Consider the following 23,806-nt stretch of genomic DNA (forward strand, 5'->3'; position numbering starts at 1 on the left):
GCTCCCACTCACTTTCTTGTACAGACAGGCTTCTCCGTAAACCTGTATGAACCCAAACGCTTTAATCACCTCATTAAAGCGAATGTTCCAACTCCGAGATGCTTGCACCAGCCCATAGATGGAGCGCTGGAGCTTGCACACTTTGTTAGCACCCTTAGGGTCGACAAAACCTTCTGGTTGCATCATATACAACTCTTCCTTAAGGTTCCCGTTAAGGAACGCTGTTTTGACGTCCATTTGCCAAATTTCATAATCATAAAAGGCAGCAATTGCTAGCATGATTCGGACTGATTTCAGCTTCGCTATGGGAGAGAAAGTCTCTTCGTAGTCAACTCATTGAATTTGTCGAAAACCCTTTGCGACAAGTCGAGCTTTGTAAACGGTTATTTTACTGTTTGCATCAGTCTTCTTCTTGAAGATCCATTTATTTTCTATGGCTCGCCGGTCATCGGGCAAGTCCACCAAAGTCCATGCTTTGTTCTCATACATGGATCCTATCTCGGATTTCATAGCCTCAAGCCATTTGTTGGAATCCGGGCCCGCCATCGCTTCTTCATAGTTCGAAGGTTCACCGTTGTCTAACAACATGATTTCCATCACAGGGTTGCCGTACCACTCTGGTGCGGAGCGTGCCCTTGTGGACCTTCATGGTTCAGTAGTAACTTGATCCGAAGCTTCATGATCATCATCATTAACTTCCTCTTCAGTCGGTGTAGGCGCCACAGGAACAACTTCCCGCGCTGCGCTAGTATCCTGTTCGAGAGGGGGTGTAATTACCTCATCAAGTTCTACCTTCCTCCCACTTACTTCTTTCGAGACAAACTCTTTCTCTAGAAAGGATCCGTTCTTGGCAACAAAGGTTTTACCTTCGGATCTAAGATAGAAGGTATACCCAATAGTTTCCTTAGGGTATCCTATGAATACGCATTTCTCCGCTTTGGGTTCGAGCTTTTCTGGTTGAAGTTTCTTCACATAAGCATCGCAGCCCCAAACTTTAAGAAACGACAACTTAGGTTTCTTGCCAAACCATAGTTCATACGGTGTCGTCTCAACGGATTTAGACGGTGCCCTATTTAAAGTGAATGCTGCAGTTTCTAATGCGTATCCCCAAAATGATAGCGGTAAGTCGGTAAGAGACATCATATATCGTACCATATCTAATAAAGTGCGATTACGACGTTCAGACACTCCGTTGCGTGGCGGTGTGCCAGGCGGCGTCAGTTGTGAAACGATTCCACACTTCCTTAGGTGTGTGCCAAACTCGTGACTCAAATATTCTCCTCCACGATCAGATCGTAGACATTTAATTTCTCTGTCACGTTGATTCTCAACCTCACTCTGAAATTCCTTGAACTTTTCAAACGTCTCAGATTTGTGCTTCATCAAGTAGATATACCCATACCTACTCAAATCAATGGTGAGAGTGAGAACATAACGATAACCACCGCAAGCTTCAACGTTCATTGGACCACACACATCAGTATGTATTATTTCCAATAATTCGGTTGCTCTCTCCATTATTCCTGAGAATGGAGTCTTAGTCATCTTGCCCATGAGGCACGGTTCACATGTGTCAAATGATTCAAAGTCAAGAGACTCTAATAGTCCATCAGTATGGAGCTTCTTCATGCGCTTAACGCCGATATGACCAAGGCGGCAGTGCCACAAGTATGTGGGACTATCATTATCAACTTTACATCTTTTGGTACTCACACTATGAATATGTGTAACATCACAATCGAGATTCATCAAGAATAAACCATTCACCAGCGGAGCATGACCATAAAACATATCACTCATATAAATAGAACAACCATTATTCTCTGACTTAAATGAGTAGCCGTCTCGCATTAAGCAAGACCCTGATACAATGTTCATGCTTAAATCTGGTACTAAATAACAATTGTTAAGGTTTAAAACTAATCCCGATGGTAGATGTAGAGGTAGCGTGCCGACGGCGATCACATCGACCTTTGAACCATTCCCGACGCGCATCGTCACCTCGTCCTTGGCCAGTCTCCGCTTATTCCGCAGTTCCTGCGCTGAGTTGCAAATGTGAGCAGCAGCACCGGTATCAAATACCCAGGAGCTACTACGAGCGCTGGTAAGGTACACATCAATAACATGTATATCACATATACCTTTAACGTTGCCGGCCTTCTTGTCCGCTAAGTATTTGGGGCAGTTCCGCTTCCAGTGACCTTTTCCCTTGCAATAGAAGCACTCAGTCTCAGGCTTGGGTCTGTTCTTTTTCTTCTTCCCGGCATCTGGCTTACCGGGCGCGGTAACAGCTTTGCCGTCTTTCTTGAAGTTCTTGTTACCCCTGCCTTTCTTGAAACTAGTGGTCTTGTTGACCATCAACACTTGATGCTCCTTCTTGATTTCTACTTCTGCAGACTTGAGCATCGAGTACAACTCGGGAATGGTCTTCTCCATCCCTTGCATGTTGTAGTTAAGCACAAAGCCTTTGTAGCTTGGTTGGAGAGACTAGAGGATTCTGTCAATTATAGCATCATCCGGAAGTTCGACTCCAAGTGAAGTCACACGACCGTGTAACCCAGACATTTTGAGTATGTGCTCACTGACAGAACTGCTCTCCTCCATCTTACAGCTAAAGAACTTGTCAGAGACTTCATATCTCTCGACACAGGCATGAGCTTGAAAAACTAGCTTCAGCTCCTGGAACATCTCATATGCCCCGTGTTGCTCAAAACGCCTTTGGAGCCCCGTTTCTAAACTGTATAACATGCCACACCTAACCAGAGAGTATTCATCACTCCGCGTTTGCCAGACGTTCAGAATGTCCTGGGCTGCTGCGGGAGCGGGAGGGTCACCTAGCGGCGCATCAAGGACATAAGCCTTTTTAGCTGCTTCAAGGATGAGCTTCAAGTTGCGAACCCAGTCTGCATAGTTGCTACCATCATCTTTCAGCTTGTTTTTCTCTAGGAATGCGTTGAAATTGAGGTTGACGTTGGCCATCTACAATATTTATAAAGACAACTTTTAGACTAAGTTCATGACAATTAAGTTCATTTAATCAAATTAAGTATGAACTCCCACTTAAATCGACATCCCTCTAGTCATCTAAGTGATACATGATCCATGTTGACTAACCCGTGTCCGATCATCACGTGAGACGGACTAGTCACCATGGTGAGCAACTGCATGCTGATCGTATTCAACCATACGACTCATGTTCGACCTTTCGGTCTCTTGTATTCGAGGTCATGTCTGGACATGCTAAGCTCGTCGAGTCAACCTAGGTGTTTCGCGTGTGTAAATCTGGCTTACACCCGTTGTATGCGAACGTTAGAATCTATCACACCCGATCATCACGTGGTGCTTCGAGACAACGAACCTTCGCAACGGTGCACACTTTGGGGAATACGTTCTCGAAATTTTAAGAGGGGTCATCTTATTATGCTACCTTCGTTCTAATCAATAAGATGTAAAACATGATAAACATCACAATGCAATCATATAGTGACATGATATGGCCATTATCATCTTTGCTCTTTCGATCTCCATCTTCAGGCATCGCATGATCATCATCGTCACCGGCGTGACACCATGATCTCCATCATCATGATCTCCATCATCGTGTCTCCCTGAAGTCGCCACGCCAACTACTACTATCACTACCACTATAGCTAATCGTTAGCAATGAAGTAAAAGTAGTAAGCACATGGCGTTGCATCTCATACAATAAATTAAGACAACTCCTATGGCTCCTGCCGGTTGTCATACTCATCGACATGCAAGTCGTGAAACCTATTACAATAACATGATCATCTCATACATCATACATGCAACATCACAACTTTGGCCATATCACATCACATGTCAAACCCTGCAAAAACAAGTTAGACGTCCTCTAATTGTTGTTGCAAGTTTTACGTGGCTGATTTGGGTTTCTAGCAAGAACGCCTTCTTACCTACGTGACAGCCACAACTATGATATGCCCAAGCTATTTACCCTTCATAAGGACCCTTTTCATCAAATCCAATCCGACTAGAGTAGGAGAGACAGACACCCGCTAGCCACCTTTATGCACGGTGTGCATGTCTGTCGGTGGAACCAGTCTCACGTAAGCGTACGTGTAAAGTCGGTCCGGGCCGCTTCATCCCACAATACCGCCAGAAAATAATAAGACTAGTAGCGGCAAGCAAATTGACAAATCATCGCCCACAACTTTTGTGTTCTACTCGTGCATAGAATCTACGCATAGAAAACCTGGCTCGGATGCCACTGTTGGGTAACGAAGCATAAATTCAAAATTTTCCTATGCATATTCAGATCTTCCTATGAAGAGACCAGCAACGAGAGAGGGGTAAGAGCATCTTCATACCTTTGAAGATCGCTAAGCGGAAGCGTTGCTAGAACGCGGTTGATGGAGTCGTACTCGCAGCGATTCCGATCTAGTGTCGAACTACGACACCTCCGCGTTCAACACACGTGCAGCCCGGTGACGTCTCCTGCACCTTGATCCAGCAAGGAGGAGGGAGAGGTTGGGGAAGAACTCCAGAAGCAAGACGGCGTGGTTTCGATGGAGAGACGAGGTCTCCCGGCAGGGCTTCGGCAAGCACCGACACAGAGGAGGAGAAAGAAGAGCAGGGCTGCGCCGAGGGAGAGGGAAAAGTCTATCTCTCAATGGCCAAAAGTGCCCGATATATATAGGGGGAGGGGAGAGGGGGTGCCACCCCTAGGGTTCCCACCCTAGGGAGTGCGGAAGCCCCCCAAATTTGAGGTGCTGCGGCCAGAGGGGGGAGGAGGGGGTGGTGCACCAACTGGTGGGCCTTAGGCCCAACTGGCTTAGGGTTTGCCCCCCCCCCCCTTTTCTCTCCCCTGCGCATTGGGCTGAGTGGGGAGGCGCACCAGCCCACCTAGAGGCTGGTTCCCACCCCACTTGGCCCAACTTACCTCCCGGGGTCGTGGCCCCCCTTCGGTGGTCCCCCGGGGCCACCTCCGGTGGTCCCGGTGGTCCCGGTACGTTACCGGTGGTGCCCGAAACACTTCCGGTATCCGAAACCATCCGTCCTATATATCAATCTTTACCGCCGGACCATTCCGGAGCTCCTCGTGACGTCCGGGATCTCATCCGGGACTCCGAACATCTTTTGGTAACCTCGTATAACAATTCCCTATAACCCTAGCGTCATCGAACCTTAAGTGTGTAGACCCTACGGGTTCGGGAGACAGGCAGACATGACCGAGACACCTCTCTGGCCAATAACCATCAGCGGGGTCTCGATACCCATGGTGGCTCCCACTTGCTCCACGATGATCTCATTGGATGAACCACTATGTCAAGGATTCAATCAATCCCGTATACGATTCCCTTTGTCTGTCGGTATAGAACTTGCCCGAGATTCGATCGTCGGTGTACCTATACCTTGTTCAATCTCGTTACCGGTAAGTCTCTTTACTCGTTCCGTAGCACGTCACCGTGTGACTAACTCCTTAGTCACATTGAGCTCATGATGATGTTCTGTCGATTGGGCCCAGAGATACCTCTCCGTCACACGGTGTGACAAATCCCGATCTCGATTCGTACCAACCCAACAGACACTTTCGGAGGTACCCATAGTGCACCTTTATAGTCACCCAGTTACGTTGTGACGTTTGATACACCCAAAGCACTCCTACTGTATCCGGGAGTTGCACAATTTCACGGTCGAAGGAAAAGATACTTGACATTAGAAAAGCATTAGCATACGAACAATACGATCTAGTGCTAGGCTTATGATTGGGTCTTGTCCATCACATCATTCTCCCAATGATGTGATCCCGTTATCAATGACATCTAATGCCCATGATCAAGAAACCATGATCATCTATTGACTAACGAGCTAGCCAACTAGAGGCTTGCTAGGGACACATTGTGATCTATTTATTCACACATGTATTACTGTTTCCTGTTAATACAATTATAGCATGAACAATAGACGATTATCATGAACAAGGAAATATGATAATAACCATATTATTATTGCCTCTAGGGCATATTTCCAACAAAACTTTGCACTTCTGATCCTTTACTATTTCGGGTGTGAGTTAGTCATGAGTGAGGAATTTCCTCAAAAGGAATTTCCTCAGTGATGAAATTCTAAAAATCTCCTATTCACCCCCCTCTAGTCGATATAACGCACTTTCAATTGGTATCAGAGCAAGGTACTCCCTTGTTCTGTGTGATTTTGGTTTAACCACCTGGAGTTTTAGTTATGTCGACTTCAGGCATGTTTAAGGTGACTGCAGCATGTCCTACCTTCGTAGGAAAGAACTTTCCCTTCTGGAAGAACAAAATGCAAATGCATCTACAAGCTATTGATAATGATCTCTGGTATATTGTGGAACATGGCGTCCCCATCATCTCTGCTAGTGTCTCTGCTGCTGATGTGAAGAAATTCAAGCAACTCGATTCTCAAGCGAAGAATATCATCTGTGGCCATCTGAGCCCAGGCCAGTTTGGAAGAGTAAGTGCCTTGGGCTCTGCAACACTGATCTGGGAGAGACCGTGCGAAGTAAATGAAGGAGTATCAACCCAGCGTGACTCTCGTGTTGACATTCTTTGCAATCTCTTCAATTGCTTCAAGAGACATGACAATGAAAGCTGCCAAGATACCTTTGATTGCCTCACTGACATATCAAATGAACTGCAAGCACTGGGAGCTCGAGACATCACTGATCACGAAGTTGTGAAGAAACTGCTGAGTTCTTTGGATTCTTCATTTGATACTTTAGTTCTGATGATTCAAGAAAGACTAGACTACAAGATGCTTGATCCAGCTGATATACTCGAAAGGCTAAATACTCATGAATTCCAGCTAGAAGAAAAGAAAGATCTATATGGACCAAGCTATTCCAGACCACGTGCACTGAAGGCTAGAGCAATTTCCTCATCTGAAGAAGAAGACACAGATGACAACATTGGTGACCCTGAGGAATTTGGACAGGAGCTTGCAATGCTCGTGAGGAAATTCCAGAGATTTACACCACGTGGATAGTTTGGTAAATCTTCAAGAAGAGACATGAGGAAATCAGAATCTTCATCTGAGGACTACAAGAAATGAACCTGCCACAAGTGCAAGAAATCAGGTCATTACATTGCTGATTGTCCCCGTTGGGGGAAAGGAATCAAAGAAGAAGAAATACAAGGATGACAGTTCTGATGACTCGAAGAAGAAGAAGAAATCTTCAAAATCCTCATCTTCAAAGCTCTCATTGCACAAGAAGACTAGTTTCAGAAAGGCTCGGGCACTCATTGGCAAGGAAATGGACTCAGAGGCAAAATCAGAGGAAGGTGATGAAGAAGAGGGTTCTGATGAAGATTCAGAATCCGGACAGCCTAGTCTTGCACTCGCAACCACTTTCGTCAGCAAGTCAATCTTCAATCTTGAAGAAAATGATTGCACCACCCACACTGATGACTATGCTGATGACTTCACTCCAACCTATTGCTTCATGGCAAAAGGTTCAAAGGTACCAAATAATGCCTCGTCCTCTGATTCAAGTGACTGTGAACCTGATGATTATAAGAAACCCAGTTAGAGTAAACTTGCTATCATTGCCACTAAACAACAAACTGCCCTGGAAAAGCTTCAGAAACTGCTAGATAAAAGTGATGATCTGTTGAATGATGAAATGAACCTTACCCAAATCCTCACTGAAGATGTGAAAAGTCTTCAGTCTAGATTTGATAATCTTCAGGATCGTTATGATACACTCCTCACTGATCATGAGAAGCTTTCCTATGAATTTCTTCAAAGGAAGCTTGATCTTGAGAAGCTGAGGATGTCTCATGATGATCTTCGTATGGAAAATGATTCATTACTAGCTCAACAGATCAGCGCTGGTCAAGTTGAATTCATTCCTCCATGTCTTAATTGCATTGAACGCGAAACTGCTAATTCCTCACCAGAATCATCAAATGCTACTATTGCTACAAATTCTTCAACTGCACCTGTTGTGTCTATTTCCTCACTTGAGGAAAACACAAATGTTACTGATGAAAATGCAGGGTTGAAGGAATTGTACGTGACAGGCATATACAAAAGCCTCAAAGGACATCAAACCCTTTGTGATGTGCTCAAAAAGTAGATCTTGAACAGGAACCCGAGGAAAGAAGGAATTGCCTTTGAGAGCAAATTAAATGCTGATGGATCTTATTGGAAACCTGAGCAGTATCCCAAAACCTCATGGGTTGCTGCTATCGGGCCTCCTTTTGATCCATCTAATCTAACTGGCTTTTCATGTGAATTATCCTATTCCTCAGATGAGTCATTTGACTCCAACTATAAACTGTTCAAAAATCAATCCGGTGAAGTATTTGCTCGATATGTTGGAACTAACTGCAGGAATGGCCCTCCCTTGAGGAAAATCTGGGTTCCCAAAAGCTGTCTTGAAAATCTTCAGGTGAATGTCCTCATGACACCACCACTGAAGAATCTGAACCCCAGATCAAATTCCTCACGAGGACCAAAGTCTTCAAGAGGATCAAAATCCTCAAGTGGTCAAAACTATGCTCGTACCCGTGCTAATGCGTCGAACATGCAGGGAAACTACAAGGAATATGAATATGAGCGTTACTCCTCAAATCATTATGTTCATAAATCCTCAAACCAGTTCTCTGCATATTCATATGAGTACTTTAACCCCCCCTACTATTAAGAGAAGTGCACTGGCTTCAATGCCACCTTTCTCATATGGTGCTCGCAGGATGATGAATGTTTTGCCACCCCTTCAGATGTGGGTGGTGAAGAAATCAAACTAATCACTTCTACAGGTCAGGTCTCCAGATGAAAATCGTCATCTGAAGAATTTGCTGGTGACCTGAGGAAATGCTTGATAGGACGCAAGCTAATGATTGATGAAATAGAAATATTTCACACGTTCTTATATTTTTGTTATGATGAAATTCTTATCTGATGAAATAAATATCATATTCTTCAAATCTGAAGCATATGAGATGGTAAGCTGTACTAATTCATCTGCAGGATGACAAACCCAAGAATACTGAGCGGGTTCTTGATAGTGGCTGCACACATCACATGACTGGTGATAAAAGCTTACTGATGAATATGCCACTAACTCCATCACCTCTGAAGCAAATCACATATGCTGACAAAGGTAAAAGCAAGGTATTGGGACTTGGCAAAGTGGCTATTTCCAAGGATAGGCATATGGACAAAGTGATGCTTGTTGAATCCCTTGGTTTTAACCTCATGTCTGTCTCGATGCTTTGTGATCTTGATATGATTGTTATCTTTGGTAGATATAGATGTATAGTCATCATGGAATCTGACAGATCCAAAGTCTTTGAAGGTGTAAGAAGAGGGGATTTGTACATTGTTGATTTCTCTACAGGTCCTCAACCAGCCACTTGCTTACTAGCAAAAACCTCAGAAGGATGGTTGTGGCACCGAAGACTAGGTCATGCAGGCATGAGGAATTTGCACACGCTCGCGAAGAAGAAGAATGTCATCGACATCGAATAAGTTAAATTCCTCAAGGATCATCTCTGCGGTGCTTGTGAATCTGGGAAAATGACCAGATCCAAGCATCCCTCGAAGACTATCATGACCACTACACGTCCATTCGAATTGCTTCATATGGATCTATTTGGACCTACTCACTATGCCACACTAACAATGCAGCATCTTTATATGGCTTCGTCATAGTTGATGATTATTCCAGATATACTTGGGTGCATATCATAGTGTATAAAACTGAAGTGCAGGAGATCTTCAAACGATTTTCTTCAAGGGCCTCGACGAACTTTGGCATCAAGATCAAACATATCAGGAGTGATAATGGAACCGAGTTCAAAAACACTGGTCTTGATGATTATCTTGATGAACTTGGTATTACTCACGAATTATCTGCTCCTTATACTCCTCAGCAGAATGGTGTCATCGAAAGGAAGAACATGACTCTGGTTGAAATGGCAAGAACTATGCTTGAAGAATATCAGACTCCTCGTCGCTTTTGGCCTAAAGCAATCAACACTGCATGCCATATCATCAACAGGGTATATCTTCACAAATTCCTCAAGAAAACCTCATATGAACTCCTCAATGACAAGAAATCCAATGTAAGTTATTTCAAAGTCCTCGGTGCAAAATGCTGGATTAGAGATCCTCACCATAGCTCAAAATTTGCACCTAAGGCACATGAAGGTTTTATGCTCGGTTATGGAAAGGACTCGCACACTTACAGAGTCTTCAACAACTATCACAACAAAGTTGTTGAGACTGTAGATGTGCGGTTCGATGAAACTAATGGCTCGCAAAGAGAGCAATTGCCTTCTGATCCAGATAAGATGTCTCCTGAGGAAGCAATAAAGCTCAAACCTACTGAAGACATTGTCCCCACTGAGGAAATTGGTGAAGAAACGATCCCCATCATTGATGAAAATCAAGAAGATGCTCCTGAGGAAATTGCACCTGAACCACTTCCTCAGCCCAGACGAAATCCTCAACCATCTCATCCTCAACGACATCAACGCGCCAGGTCCTCTCACTCGCTCAAAAGCTTCACACTTAGTTAACTTTTGTGGGCATTTTTCCTTTGTATCCATCACAGAACCCTCAAAAGTTGCTGAGGCTTTTCTGGAACCGGAGTGGATCCAAGCTATGCAAGACGAACTTCTTCAATTCAAGATGAATGACGTATGGGAGCTCGTCAAACGACCAAATCCTCGCAAGCACAACATCATCGGCACCAAGTGGATTTTCCGAAACAAGCAAGATGAGGAGGGTCAAGTGGTGAGGAACAAGGCATGACTTGTAGCCCAAGGCTACACCCAGGTTGAAGGAATAGATTTCGATGGAACTTTTGCACCTGTTGCTAGACTTGAAGCTATTCGAATACTACTTGCTTATGCTAATCATCATAACTTCATATTATATCAAATGGATGTGAAAAGTGCATTCCTCAATGGTAAGCTTGAGGAAGAAGTATATGTTGCTCAGCCCCCAGGTTTTGAGGATCCAAAGAATCTAGACAGAGTCTTCATACTCAAAAAGGCTCTTTATGGTCTCAAGCAAGCCCCTCGGGCATGGTATGACACATTGAAGGAATTCCTCATGAAGAAAGGCTTCAAACCTGGTTCACTCGATCCAACTCTTTTCACTAAATCCTATGATAATGATCTATTTGTATGTCAAATATATGTCGATGATATCATATTTGGCTGTACTGACAAACGATACAGTGATGAATTTTCTTACATGATGAGGGAAGAATATCAGATGTCCATGATGGGGTAGCTGAAATTCTTCTTAGGTCTTCAAATTCATCAACAAAGCAATGGAATCTTCATATCACAGGAGAAATACCTCAAAGATGTTCTGAGGAAATTCGACATGCATGAATGCAAAGGTGCCAAGACTCCAATGCCTACCAACGGCCACCTCGGTGTTGGAATTATGCCCTAGAGGCCTGTATCAAGATAATCGTTTATTATCCATGCTATAATTGTATTGAATGAAGACTCATTTACATGTGTGGATACATAGACAAAACACTGTCCCTAGCAAGCCTCTAGTTGGCTAGCCAGTTGATCAAAGATAGTCAGTGTCTTCTGATTATGAGCAAGGTGTTGTTGCTTGATAACTGGATCACGTCATTAGGAGAATCACGTGATGGACTAGACCCAAACAAATAGACGTAGCATGTTGATCGTGTCATTTTGTTGCTACTGTTTTCTGCGTGTCAAGTATTTGTTCCTATGACCATGAGATCATATAACTCACTAACACCGGAGAAATACTTTGTGTGTATCAAACGTCGCAACGTAACTGGGTGACTATAAAGATGCTCTACAGGTATCTCCGAAGGTGTTCGTTGAGTTAGTATGGAACAAGACTGGGATTTGTCACTCCGTGTGACGGAGAGGTATCTCGGGGCCCACTCGGTAATACAACATCACACACAAGCCTTGCAAGCAATGTAACTTCGTGTAAGTTGCGGGATCTTGTATTACGGAACGAGTAAAGAGACTTGCCGGTAAACGAGATTGAAATAGGTATGCGGATAGTGACAATCGAATCTTGGGCAAGTAACATACCGAAGGACAAAGGGAATGACATACGGGATTATATGAATCCTTGGCACTGATGTTCAAACGATAAGATCTTCGTAGAATATGTAGGATCCAATATGGGCATCCAGGTCCCGCTATTGGATATTGACCGAGGAGTCTCTCGGGTCATGTCTACATAGTTCTCGAACCTGCAGGGTCTGCACACTTAAGGTTCGACGTTGTTTTATGCGTATTTGAGTTATATGGTTGGTTACCGAATGTTGTTCGGAGTCCCGTATGAGATCACGGACGTCACGAGGGTTTCCATCGAAGATTGATATATAGGATGACCTCATTTGATTACTAGAAGGTTTTCGGAGTTACCGGGAATGTATCGGGAATGACGAATGGGTTCCGGGAGTTCACCGGGGGGGGGGGGGCAACCAACCCTGGGGAAGCCCATAGGCCTTGAGGGTGGCGCACCAGCCCTTAGTGGGCTGGTGGGACAGCCCAAAAGGGCCCTATGCGCATTGGAAGAAAAATCAAAGAGAAAAGAAAAAAAAGGAGGAGGTGAGAAAGGAAAGAAGGACTCCACCCACCAAACCAAGTAGGACTCGGTTTGGGGGGGAGTCCTTCCCCCCTTTGGCTCGGCCGACCTCCTTGGGGCTCCTTGAGCCCCAAGGCAAGGTCCCCCCTCTCCCACCTATATATACGGAGGTTTGAGGGCTGATTTGAGACGACTTTTCCAAGGCAACCCGACCACATACCTCCACGGTTTTTCCTCTAGATCGCGTTTCTGCGGCGCTCGGGCGGAGCCCTGCTGAGACAAGATCATCACCAACCTCCGGAGCGCCGTCACGCTGCCGGAGAACTCTTCTACCTCTCCGTCTCTCTTGCTGGATCAAGAAGGCCGAGATCATCGTCGAGCTGTACGTGGAGGTGCCGTCCGTTCGGTACTAGATTGTGGGACTGATCGCGGGATTGTTCGCGGGCGGATCGAGGGATGTGAGGACGTTCCACTACATCAACCGCGTTCACTAACGCTTCTGCTGTACGGTCTAAAAGGGTACGTAGATCACTCATCCCCTCTCGTAGATGGACATCACCATGATAGGTCTTCGTGCGCGTAGGAAATTTTTTGTTTCCCATGCGACGTTCCCCAACACTCGGCACTGATGAAAATGGTAAAGATTTCGATCAACAAGTATATCATTCTATGATTGGTTCTTTATTGTATCTATGTGCATCTAGGCCAGATATAATGCTTAGTGTTTGCATGTGTGCAAGTTTTCCAGCAAAACCGAAGGAATCAAACCATAAGGCTGTGAAGTATATTCTTCGATACTTAGCTCACACACAAACACTAGGATTATGGTATCCCAAGGGCTCAAATCTTCATCTGGTAGGGTATTCTGATTCTGACTATGCTGGTGACCGTGTGGATCGCAAGTCAACCTCTGGCACATGCCATTTCCTTGGAAGATCACTAGTTTGCTGGTCCTCAAAGAAGCAGAACTGCGTATCACTCTCCACTGCCGAAGCTGAGTACATTGCTGCTGGTTCATGTTGTGCTCAATTACTATGGATGAAGCAAACCCTCAAGGACTACGGCATCAACATGAAGAATGTGCCTCTCTACTGTGACAATGAGAGTGCAATCAAGATTGCATACTACCCAGTACAACACTCGAAGACCAAGCACATCCAGATTCGTCATCATTTTCTTTCCGACCATGTCCTCAAGGGCAATATCCTCATCGACCATGTGAAGACTGATGATCAATTGGCAGATATCTTCACTAAGCCCTTGGATGAGAAAAGGTTTTGCAAGTTGCGGTGTGAGCTAAATATCTTAGAATATTCAAATGTTTTGTAAAAACATGCACACATCCTAACACTTATGCAAAATTGATGACTTAGATGTGCAACACATGATGAATCGATTTTCTTCAACTGATGAAGAATGTCACTCTGAATGTGAAGAAATCAACGAAGAAATTGATTCTCATGGCCCTACAACAATTGTACGCGGTGTCTGTAATCAACATTCTTATATGGTGGGTCACGCCACCGCCCAATGTGAAATTCCTCAAGTTGATTTTCTTCAAAAGTTCCATTTCCTCAAAATGTGTTTTTCTTCAAAAACAGCTGTTCTTTATTGTGACGATTTATCACAAAATCTTCAAAAACACTTGATGACTTTTCATTTGACTAGATAAACTGTGATTTCAAGTCCTCAACAGCATTCACTTATAGCTATTTCTTCAAGTTGATATTTCTGCTAAGTGAATGTGATCGGACCCTACTTTTCCTCTATGCTATACTCATCCAGTCCATTCAATTCTTCATATGCGTTCTAGTTGAAACTTTGTTCAAAATCCTCACTGTGTCCTTGTCAGCTGATGATTTTGTAAAGAAAATCCTCAAATCTTCAAAAATTGTTTCTTTAATGCTGAGTAACTGAACCCCACTTCCCACAATCGGATAACCACGATCTCCACTATCTCCACCGCCTTGTTCGGGAACTACACGTGTCCTGCGGAGACGTAGAGGCAGGGGTTGTTTGGTCTGAAATCTTCGCGCCAACAGTAACTGTCTGGCTATAAATATGTCCCTATCCCCCTCAGCAAACTCTTCTTCGCTCCATCGCTCTCCTGCTACAGCAAACACCACCGAACCCTAGCGCCATCGCTGGTAGTCTCGTCCCCGGTGAGGAAGAGCTTCACTGCCTCGACTTCTCCGTCGCCGGAACCATGCCGGAGTCGGACCATCTTCATCCGCCGCCGCCGTAGACGTTCTCTGTCGCCGGGTTAGGGCGCATTGGACACGCGACCGAAGAGCCTCTCTACACAACTTCTCTATGTTCTTCGTGCGCACCTTCCAGGGTAAATAAAATCCCATTTTTACCTTAAGTTAGATCTAAATTTTTACATCTTCTATGTGAAATCTGTTTTTCCTCAAGAATCGATAAGCACTTGATTCCTCAAACACTGCCTATCACCACATCATTGATGAACTATGCTAAGCATCTAAGATTTTCACGAGATTCCTCAATTGTGCGAATTTTCGGATCTGTACAACTCTGGAACCCAAGAACAGTATGCTTAGGCAAATTCCTCAACCACTGGTTATATTCCTCAACTGTCAAACTTTTTCATTTTCTTCAAATCTGAGAACGCATATGACTCCAAATTCCTCGCAACTATACTCTGTTCACAAGTACACACATGTCAGCTGATGAATCTCTCAGTTCTCATCACATTAACTCATTTGCAGTGTTTCTGGAAGAAAATCTTCAAGTCTCATAAGAATCCTCAAGAGTTCAATCTCATCAGCAAAATCCTCAGCTGAAGAAAATGGAGGATGACAAAAACAAAAGGGAGGAAAGAAACTTGAGCAAAACACAGCTGTGGATATACCTAAGGATATTTACTTGGACTATTGCACGCCTGATGAAAATGAGACAATGGCAAAGAGAAAGATACGGCTGCAGAAGATAGAACGCCGATGGGCGAAGGAATGGAAGGAATACAGGTTTGTGACTCCCAAGTATGCGAAGAAATTCGCTCTGAAGCCCCCTGGCAAACGGGCCCCACTTGAGGATCATCAAGTAGCACATCCCTCAAGCCTCAAGACCATTGATGACTATCCAGATGAGAAGGAAAGCTTCTGGCTAAGCTCAAGAAGCAGGCAGAAACTGCAGTGAGGAAATTCAATGAATCCTCAGCTGCTGCTACTTCCTCTGCCGCTGAGACCTCTGGCTCAGAAATTCCTCAAATGCAGTCTGTACCGTCAAAACCAAGGGCTCCAAAGCCTCAAGAGAAGTCTGCTCAGGCTTCAGTCACAAAACCCTCAGCACCAAAACCTTCAGCACCAAAACCATCAGCGCCAAAACCCTCAGTACCAATCTCCTCAGCTCCAAAATCCTCATCACCACCACCAAAACCTCAAGAGAAACCAGTACAGAAGCAAGTCATGAAGCCTATGACCGCCAGCTCCAGCTCCTCACTCCCAGCTGCAACCAGCTCGGAGACAAAGTCTTCAACACCTCCTGCGAAGACTCAGGTATCTGCTGAACGTGCAACTCTGCCAAGCCCCAGCAAAATCATCACCGTCCCGTCTGCATCAGAGGGCAGTGATGAATATGATGATCAAACCCTGCAAGCCATCATCAGAAACAAGCAGGAAAGAGTAGCTCAAGCATCAGGCAGTGTCATTCCTCTGGCCATGGACCCCAAGGTCCTCTTTGACTACATCAACATCTGGTATGAGGACCCAAACACTGCTCTTGATGATTTGAAACTTCCCCCTGGCATTAGCCACATGGTGGCCACTTTCATCAATGAAGCCAAGTGGAAAGAACAGCAGGCCAAGCAGGCCAAAGTTGCCAAGCTTAAAAAGGAAAAATTCCTCAAGCAGAATCTCCTCAACTTGACTCCTGATGCACTGGTATCAACACAGGCAGAGCTGAAGAAATTGATTGACAAGTACTCCAAGCTGTCAGATCGTAAGAGTCTCAAGAGCAATTTCATCAAGCTGGCCACTAGAGTTGTTGATGACTACAATAAGAAGGCTGGACCCCCAGCACCAACTTCTCAGCCCTTGATTGAGGAGCCAGCAGACGAATCTCCTCATGATGAGGAAACTCTTCAAGCTGAGGAAGTACACCAAGAAAGCCGTGCGGATGAACCGGCTATTGAAGAAATCATCATGGAAACTCCAGCTGATGAATTTGCTGCAGCTGATGAGACTGCCCATGACCCAGCTACTTCATCATAGCAAGTTGATGACTCTGTTCCAGCTGGTTCCTCAGTACCAGCTGAAGAATCTGTCGAGAGAACCCCTTCACCAAAAGCTTCAACGGTGAAGAAGATGACTCCGTCTGCATTAGACGTGAAGAAAACCAGGGCTGCTCAGAAGGAAGCCAAAAAGAGAAAGGCCTCCTCAGCAGAAGAAGCAACAGAGGCCAAGCGCCTCAAAGCACTTGAAGAAACTGCTCCTCTAGACCCAATGCCCCTGAATGTCGCTCCTTCTTATGAAATGGTCATCATTGATGATCCAGCGAAAAAGGCACATGAGGAAATGAAGGATGCCGCCTCTAAGGAACACACTGACGAAGAAATTCGTATTGACGACAGTCCTCAGCCCGTCATTCCTCAGGAAGATACTGCTCAAGGATCAGCTGCACCAGCTGATGAAACTGCCTCTGCCAGCAAGCCAGCTGAGGAAGAACAACATGAAAATCCTCAAGCTGATGAAATTCAACGCTCTGCGCAAAATCCTCAAGATGAGGAACAAGCTGACCCTACTCCTCCAACTGAGTAAGAAGAAGCTATTCCTCAGCCTGATGCATAGCCAGAGCAAGCACCTCAGCTTGATGCCCAGCCAGCACCATCTCCTCAGCCTGAAGTACTAGCTGCTGACATTCCTCACCGTGAGGAAAATGCTGAGGAAAATGCACCTAACCAAGACAATGCATTCGTCGTGCTCAACCCAAAGACTGCCATTGTTGTCTCCCCTCCTATTCCTCACCAAAATCTTCAGCCAGTTTAGCGTCAGCCATTCTCCAAACGTCCAAAGTTTCAAAAGGAAAATTTCTTTGAAGAACGCATGTACTTCATTGGAGAGAACCCCTATGACAAGCCTCAAATGAGGCATGTGAAGTTTTGGACTAGGACACCGATGAGTTACTATGCCTCTGTGCTATGTGGACGAAACAAGATATTCCAGCACAGGCATATTCCTCACGTTGAACTTGAAGCTATACCGTGCCTCGAGCCAGTCCTCAGTGTACTCCATGATGCTGGTTTGCTACCAATGTGCTTCGACATCTCTGACTGGAACAGCGAGCTAATTCTTCAGTTCTATGCCACTCTTCACATCTCTGGCAACCCTGAAGACATTAACACTTGGGTGTTTGACTGGATGACACAAAACACTCACTACAAGGCTCCTGCTACTGAGCTTCTCCGTGAACTGCGTGTACCAATTCCCTCAGATGAGGCTGTGAAGCTTTATGGTGAGCGTGAGCTTCCAAATGGGATGACAGAAGTACTCATGAAGCCTTTGACTGAAGGAAAATCTCCGAGAACAACCTTCCTCGCCCACGAGCTCAAGTACACACCCAGATCTGTTTACAAAATCCTCTGCAGTGTGCTCGCGCCGATCAAAGGTCATGATGATGAAGAAGATGTCGTAGGCCTCGTGAAGAATATCCTCTTCAACATCATTCATGGTATTCCTATCAACATCCATGATTTCTTCTTGAGTACTTTGGCCGACAATGCTATGTGTCCTTTTGACCACAAGATATATGCCCCATGGATCATGAGATTCATCAGGACAAGGACAGGCATCAACTTTCTCGCTGAATGCCAAAACCATGTTGGTTATATGCCTCCTATCCGGGTCAACAAGAAGACTTTCGAGCCCATTGAAGGAAAAGGCAAATCAGTGATTGAAGAAGGCAGTAGGCCCCTTGATGGCCAGTTGAGAGAGCCAGAAGCTTATTCTTCATGGGATGATACTGAGACTCGTCCGGCAAGCTCCGTTCCTCCTCGAGTGATGAATACAAGAGAGCTCCTCCTCAGTTTTCACGAGAAGGTGGATCGCAATCACAAGTGGGTCAAATGCCAGTTTGGCGCCATTGTGAAAACTCTCACTGAAACACAGAACTCTGTGAAGCTCAACCATCACTATCTGCATGAGGTTTTTGATCGCACCTGGGGTACACTTGCACATCTGAAGACTCAGACTGAGCCTGAAGAAATGGACTTTGAGCGATACTTTGACTGGTCGTGGCCTCCCAAGAAGAAGTTCAAGCCCATTCCAGTTCTAGAACTTGAAGACAGCTCCTTTTCTTCATTTCGCACTGCTGAAACTGATGAAGAACAGCCCGACACTGCTACCGGTCCAAGGAAGAAGACTACTCCCAAGAAGCGTCACGGCTCTTCCTCAACCGCCAAGAAGTGAAGTCTCCACGGGCGTTAGTCCTCAGTTTGTCCCTTTTTGTCACTTGATGACAAAGGGGGAGAAACTTGAGGGTTAGTCTTCAAGCGGGATATTTTTGGGGCTTATGAACTATATTTAAGTTACAAACTCTTGGCTCTTCTGAAGTTTTTTATGTAATGAGTTGTAACTTAAGCCCGATGGTACTCTGACGCTTTTGAACGTTTTACTTCGCATGCTTATTCCTATAGTTTTAATGTACGCATGCTGGAATTCGTCAGATACCATTTGTCATCATGCATTTTCATTTTCTTCATATGATATGTTACATGTAGGCATGATTTACAAGACTCAGGGGGAGATCTCCATGATATAAATCATCAATGTGCATCTGCTGTGAAAAGCAAAATCCTCAAGATATGCACATCTTCAGGGGGAGTCTCTCTGAATCTTGATTTCAAATTCCTCGAATGAGTATTTACACTTCATATTTTTGATCCCTGTTGAAGACTTAACCTAATTGTCATCAATCACCAAAAAGGGGGAGATTGTAAGTGCATCTAGTGCCCCTTAGTGATTTTGGTGGTTTGAAGACTTATAGGTTAAGTATCTAATGTGTTTATGAGTGTACACACGATCTATAAGTCATTGAGGAGTTTGAAATATTTGAAGAATATCGACCCCTAAAAATATATATCTTTAGTTGAAGAAATTGGTCTGAAGCTGAAGAAATAAATCACGAGGAATCTGCGATGAAATTGATATTCCTCATGATGATACTGAAATTGAGGAATTCGGTGTGTCCTGAAGAAAATCACTTTGAAGAATTTGAAGCATGAAGATTTACTCTTTCTGTTTTATTTTTCTTCACATTTGAGTAATAGGAACACCGTACTGTTAAAGGGGGTCGAAGTTACACTTTGGAATGAATTTCCTCACGATGCTCAACCCAAGCCTAATCCTACCAAAAGCCTCAAGTGAGGAATACGAGTGACATCAGGACTCTCACAGTTGAGGGTTCCGACCGTTTCTATAGCCACGCCAAGTCATTGGTCTTATCCACTCCAATAATCATATTATTTAAGGGCATTAGTGTCAAACCATGTCGGGACGCTCCCAGGCTATAAATAGCCACCCCCACAACCATTAGCTGGTTGGCTGCTCCATTAGAAACTGACACTTGTCATAAGAGCAACCCAATTCCTCAGAGTCTTCAAGAGTAATTCATCAGTGAGGAAATACCGCATACACCGAAACCACAAACCAAACCTAGTGATTGAGCAGCACTGATGAAGTTGTTCCTGTGTGGGACTGAAGCCTTTTACCTTTGAGGATTGTGCATCCTCCAGACGGTTAGGCGTCATGGTCTAGAGCTTTCCAACAGTCAATTGTGGATCGCCGGGTGACCAAGTTTGTGAGGGTTTGGAAGTCTGCCTTGAAGACTTACCACGAGTGTTGGGCGAGGACTGTGTGTTCTTAGCCCAAGGAGAACACGGTAGGGACTGTGTGTCCCGGGACTGTGTGTCCCGGGACTGTGTGTCCTTTGGTTTCAATACCAAGCCGCTCCAAACCAGATGTACGACTGTCACATCAGTTGGAACTGGGTCATCAACGACTGTCTTCACTGAGAAACGAGTTCTAATTCCTCAACTCCTTACTTTCCTCGTATTCTGTGTTGATGACTTTCACTGCTATAGTTTGAAGAATTTGCTGAAGACTTTCTCTGAATTTCCTCAACCCCAAATTCTTCACGTCAGTTAATCCTCATCTGTATTGTGCATGCCTGCTCACTGTGCAATCTGTTTTCACATTCCTCACTCTGAAAAACTGCTGTTGTGAAACTTTGCACTTCTGACCCTTTACTGTTTCCGTTGTGAGTTAGTCATCAGCGAAGAATTTCCTCAAAAGGAATTTCCTGAGTGATGAAATTCTAAAAATCTCCTATTCACCCCCTATAGTCGATATAACGCACTTTCAGCAAGCAAAGTATGAGCAGCAAAGTAATATGATAACAACGGTTTCAGAAACGATCTGTTGACGACAGACTATTCCTAACGATTGTATCAGTGGCACCAGAAGTTGCCGATAGACGGGAAATATTCTTTCCCGTCAACAACGTGCGAACCAGTATTGTAGCAGGTAGCAGCAGCATAACGAGTTGCAGTAGTGGCAAGGAACAACAATAGTGACAACAATAGCAAGTAGCAACAGTAGCAAGTAACAGCAGAGCAAGCAAGTAACAACAACAACAACAACAATAGTAACAGCAGCAGAGAAGACAAGTAACAACAGTAGTCGGACAAACTCGTAGGGAATGGGTCGGTGATTTGTTTGGATGATATTCATCATGCAACAGTTATAACACGGAGAGATATGTGGCTAGCTCCCGTTCGTCAATGTGATGTAGGCATGCATTCCGTGTGTCGTCATACGTGCTTAGGGAAAAGAACCTGCATGACATCTATTGTCCATCCCTCTCGTGGCAGCGAGGTTAAAGAGGAAACTACGGGATATTAAGGTTCTCCTTTTAATAAAGAACCGGACCAACGCATTAGCACTTGGTGAATACATGAACTCCTCAAACTATGGTCATCACCGGGAGTGGTTCCGGTTATTGTCACTCCGGGGTTGCCGGGTCATAACACATAGTAGGTAACTACAACTTGGAAGATCGGATCTAAAACACACATATATTGGTGTCAACACAATAATTTCAGATCTGAAATCATGGCACTCGGGCCCTAGTGACAAGCATTAAGCATGGCAAAGTAGTAGCAACATCAATCTCAGAACATAGTGGATACTAGGGATCGATCCCCGTCAAAACTAACTCGATTACATGATAGATCTCATCCTACTCATCACCACCCACCGAGCCTATGAATAGATTATTCACGAATGATGAAGAGCTTCATGGAATTGGAGAGGGAAGAAGGTTGATGATGACGATGGCGACGATTTCCCCTCTCCGGAGCCCAAAACGGACTCCAGATCTGCCCTCCAGATGAAGAACAGGATGTGGCGGCGCCTCCGTATCGCAAACGCGATGAAATCTTCTCTCTTGATTTTTTCTGGGACGAAAGTGAATTTATAGAGCTGAGTTTGGGGGCGGCAGGGCCACATGGGCCCCACAAGCTTGCTAGCCGCCACCAGGGGGGGTGGTGGCTACAGGGCTTGTGGCCCACTGGCCCATCCCCTCCGGTGGATCTTTGCACATGTATTTTTCATATTTTCCCGAAATATTCTCCATAAATTTTCAGGACGTTCCAAGAACTTTCATTTTTGCACAAAAACAACACCAAGACAATTCTGCTGAAAACATCGTCAGGCCAGGTTAGTTCCATTCAAATCATGCAAATTAGAGTCCAAGTCAAGGGCAAAAGAGTTTGGGAAAGTAGATACGATGGAGACGTTCAATCATCACCACCACCGGCGAGCCGTCACGCTGCTGGAAAAGTCATCTACCTCTTCGTCTCTCTTGCTGGATCAAGAAGGCCGAGATCATCGTCGCGCTGTACGTGTGCTGAACGTGGAGGTGCCGTCCGTTCGGTACTAGATCGGGAAGGATCATGATGAGATCGCGGGACGGATCGCGATGAAGTTCGCGGGACGGATCGTGATGAGATCGTGGGATGGAGTGTACTACTACGGTGATTTGAATCACGCAAGCTGTCCACTACATCGTCCGCGTTTCTTAACGCTTCCTGTTGTGCGATCTACAAGGGTACGTAGATCCAAATCTCCTCTCGTAGATGGACATCACCATGATAGGTCTTCGTGCGTGTAGGATATTTTTGTTTCCCATGCAACGTTCTCCAACAGTGGCATCATCAACTAGGTTCATGCGTAGATGTAATCTCGAGTAGAACACAAAGGGTTTTGTGGAGGGTGATGTTCGATTTGCTCCCCTCCTTAGTCTTTTCTCAATTCGGCGGTATTGTTGGATTGAAGCGGCCCGGACCGACATTATTCGTACGCTTACGAAAGACTGGTTTCATTGATTGACATGCAACCTCGTTGCATAAAGATGACTCGCGGGTGTCGGTTTCTTAAACTTTAGTTGAATTGGTTTTGACCGAGGCGGTCCTTGGAGAGGTTAAATAGCAATTTGCACATCTCCGTTGTGGTTTTTGCGTAAGTAAGATGCGACCTACTAGATACCCATAGCAGCCACGTAAAACATGCAACAACAATTAGAGGACGTCTAACTTGTTTTTGCAGGGTATGCTTGTGATATGATATGGCCAATGACGTGATGTGATATATTGGATGTATGAGATGATCATGTTGTAATAGTTAATATCGACTTGCACGTCGATGGTACGGCAACCGACAGGAGCCATAGGGTTGTCTTTAAACTAACGTTTGTGTTTGCAGATGCGTTTACTATATTGCTAGGACATAGCTTTAGTAGTAATAGCATAAGTAGCATGACAACCCCGATGGCGACACGTTGATGGAGATCATGGTGTGGCGCCGGTGACAAGAAGATCGTGCCGGTGCTTTGGTGATGGAGATCAAGAAGCACATGATGATGGCCATATCATGGCACTTATGAATTGCATGTGATGTTAATCCTTTATGCACCTTATCTTGCTTAGAACGACGGTAGCATTATGAGATGATCTCTCACTAAAATTTCAAGACGAAATTGTGTTCTCCCCGACTGTGCACCGTTGCGACAGTTCGTCGTTTCGAGACACCACGTGATGATCGGGTGTGATAGACTCAACGTTCACATACAACGGGTGAAAAACAGTTGCACACGCGGAACACTCGGGTTAAGCTTGACGAGCCTAGCATGTGCAGACATGGCCTCAGAACACATGAGACCG

This window comes from Hordeum vulgare, chromosome 6H, assembly GCF_904849725.1.
Source record: "Hordeum vulgare subsp. vulgare chromosome 6H, MorexV3_pseudomolecules_assembly, whole genome shotgun sequence".
Lineage (NCBI taxonomy): Eukaryota > Viridiplantae > Streptophyta > Magnoliopsida > Poales > Poaceae > Hordeum > Hordeum vulgare.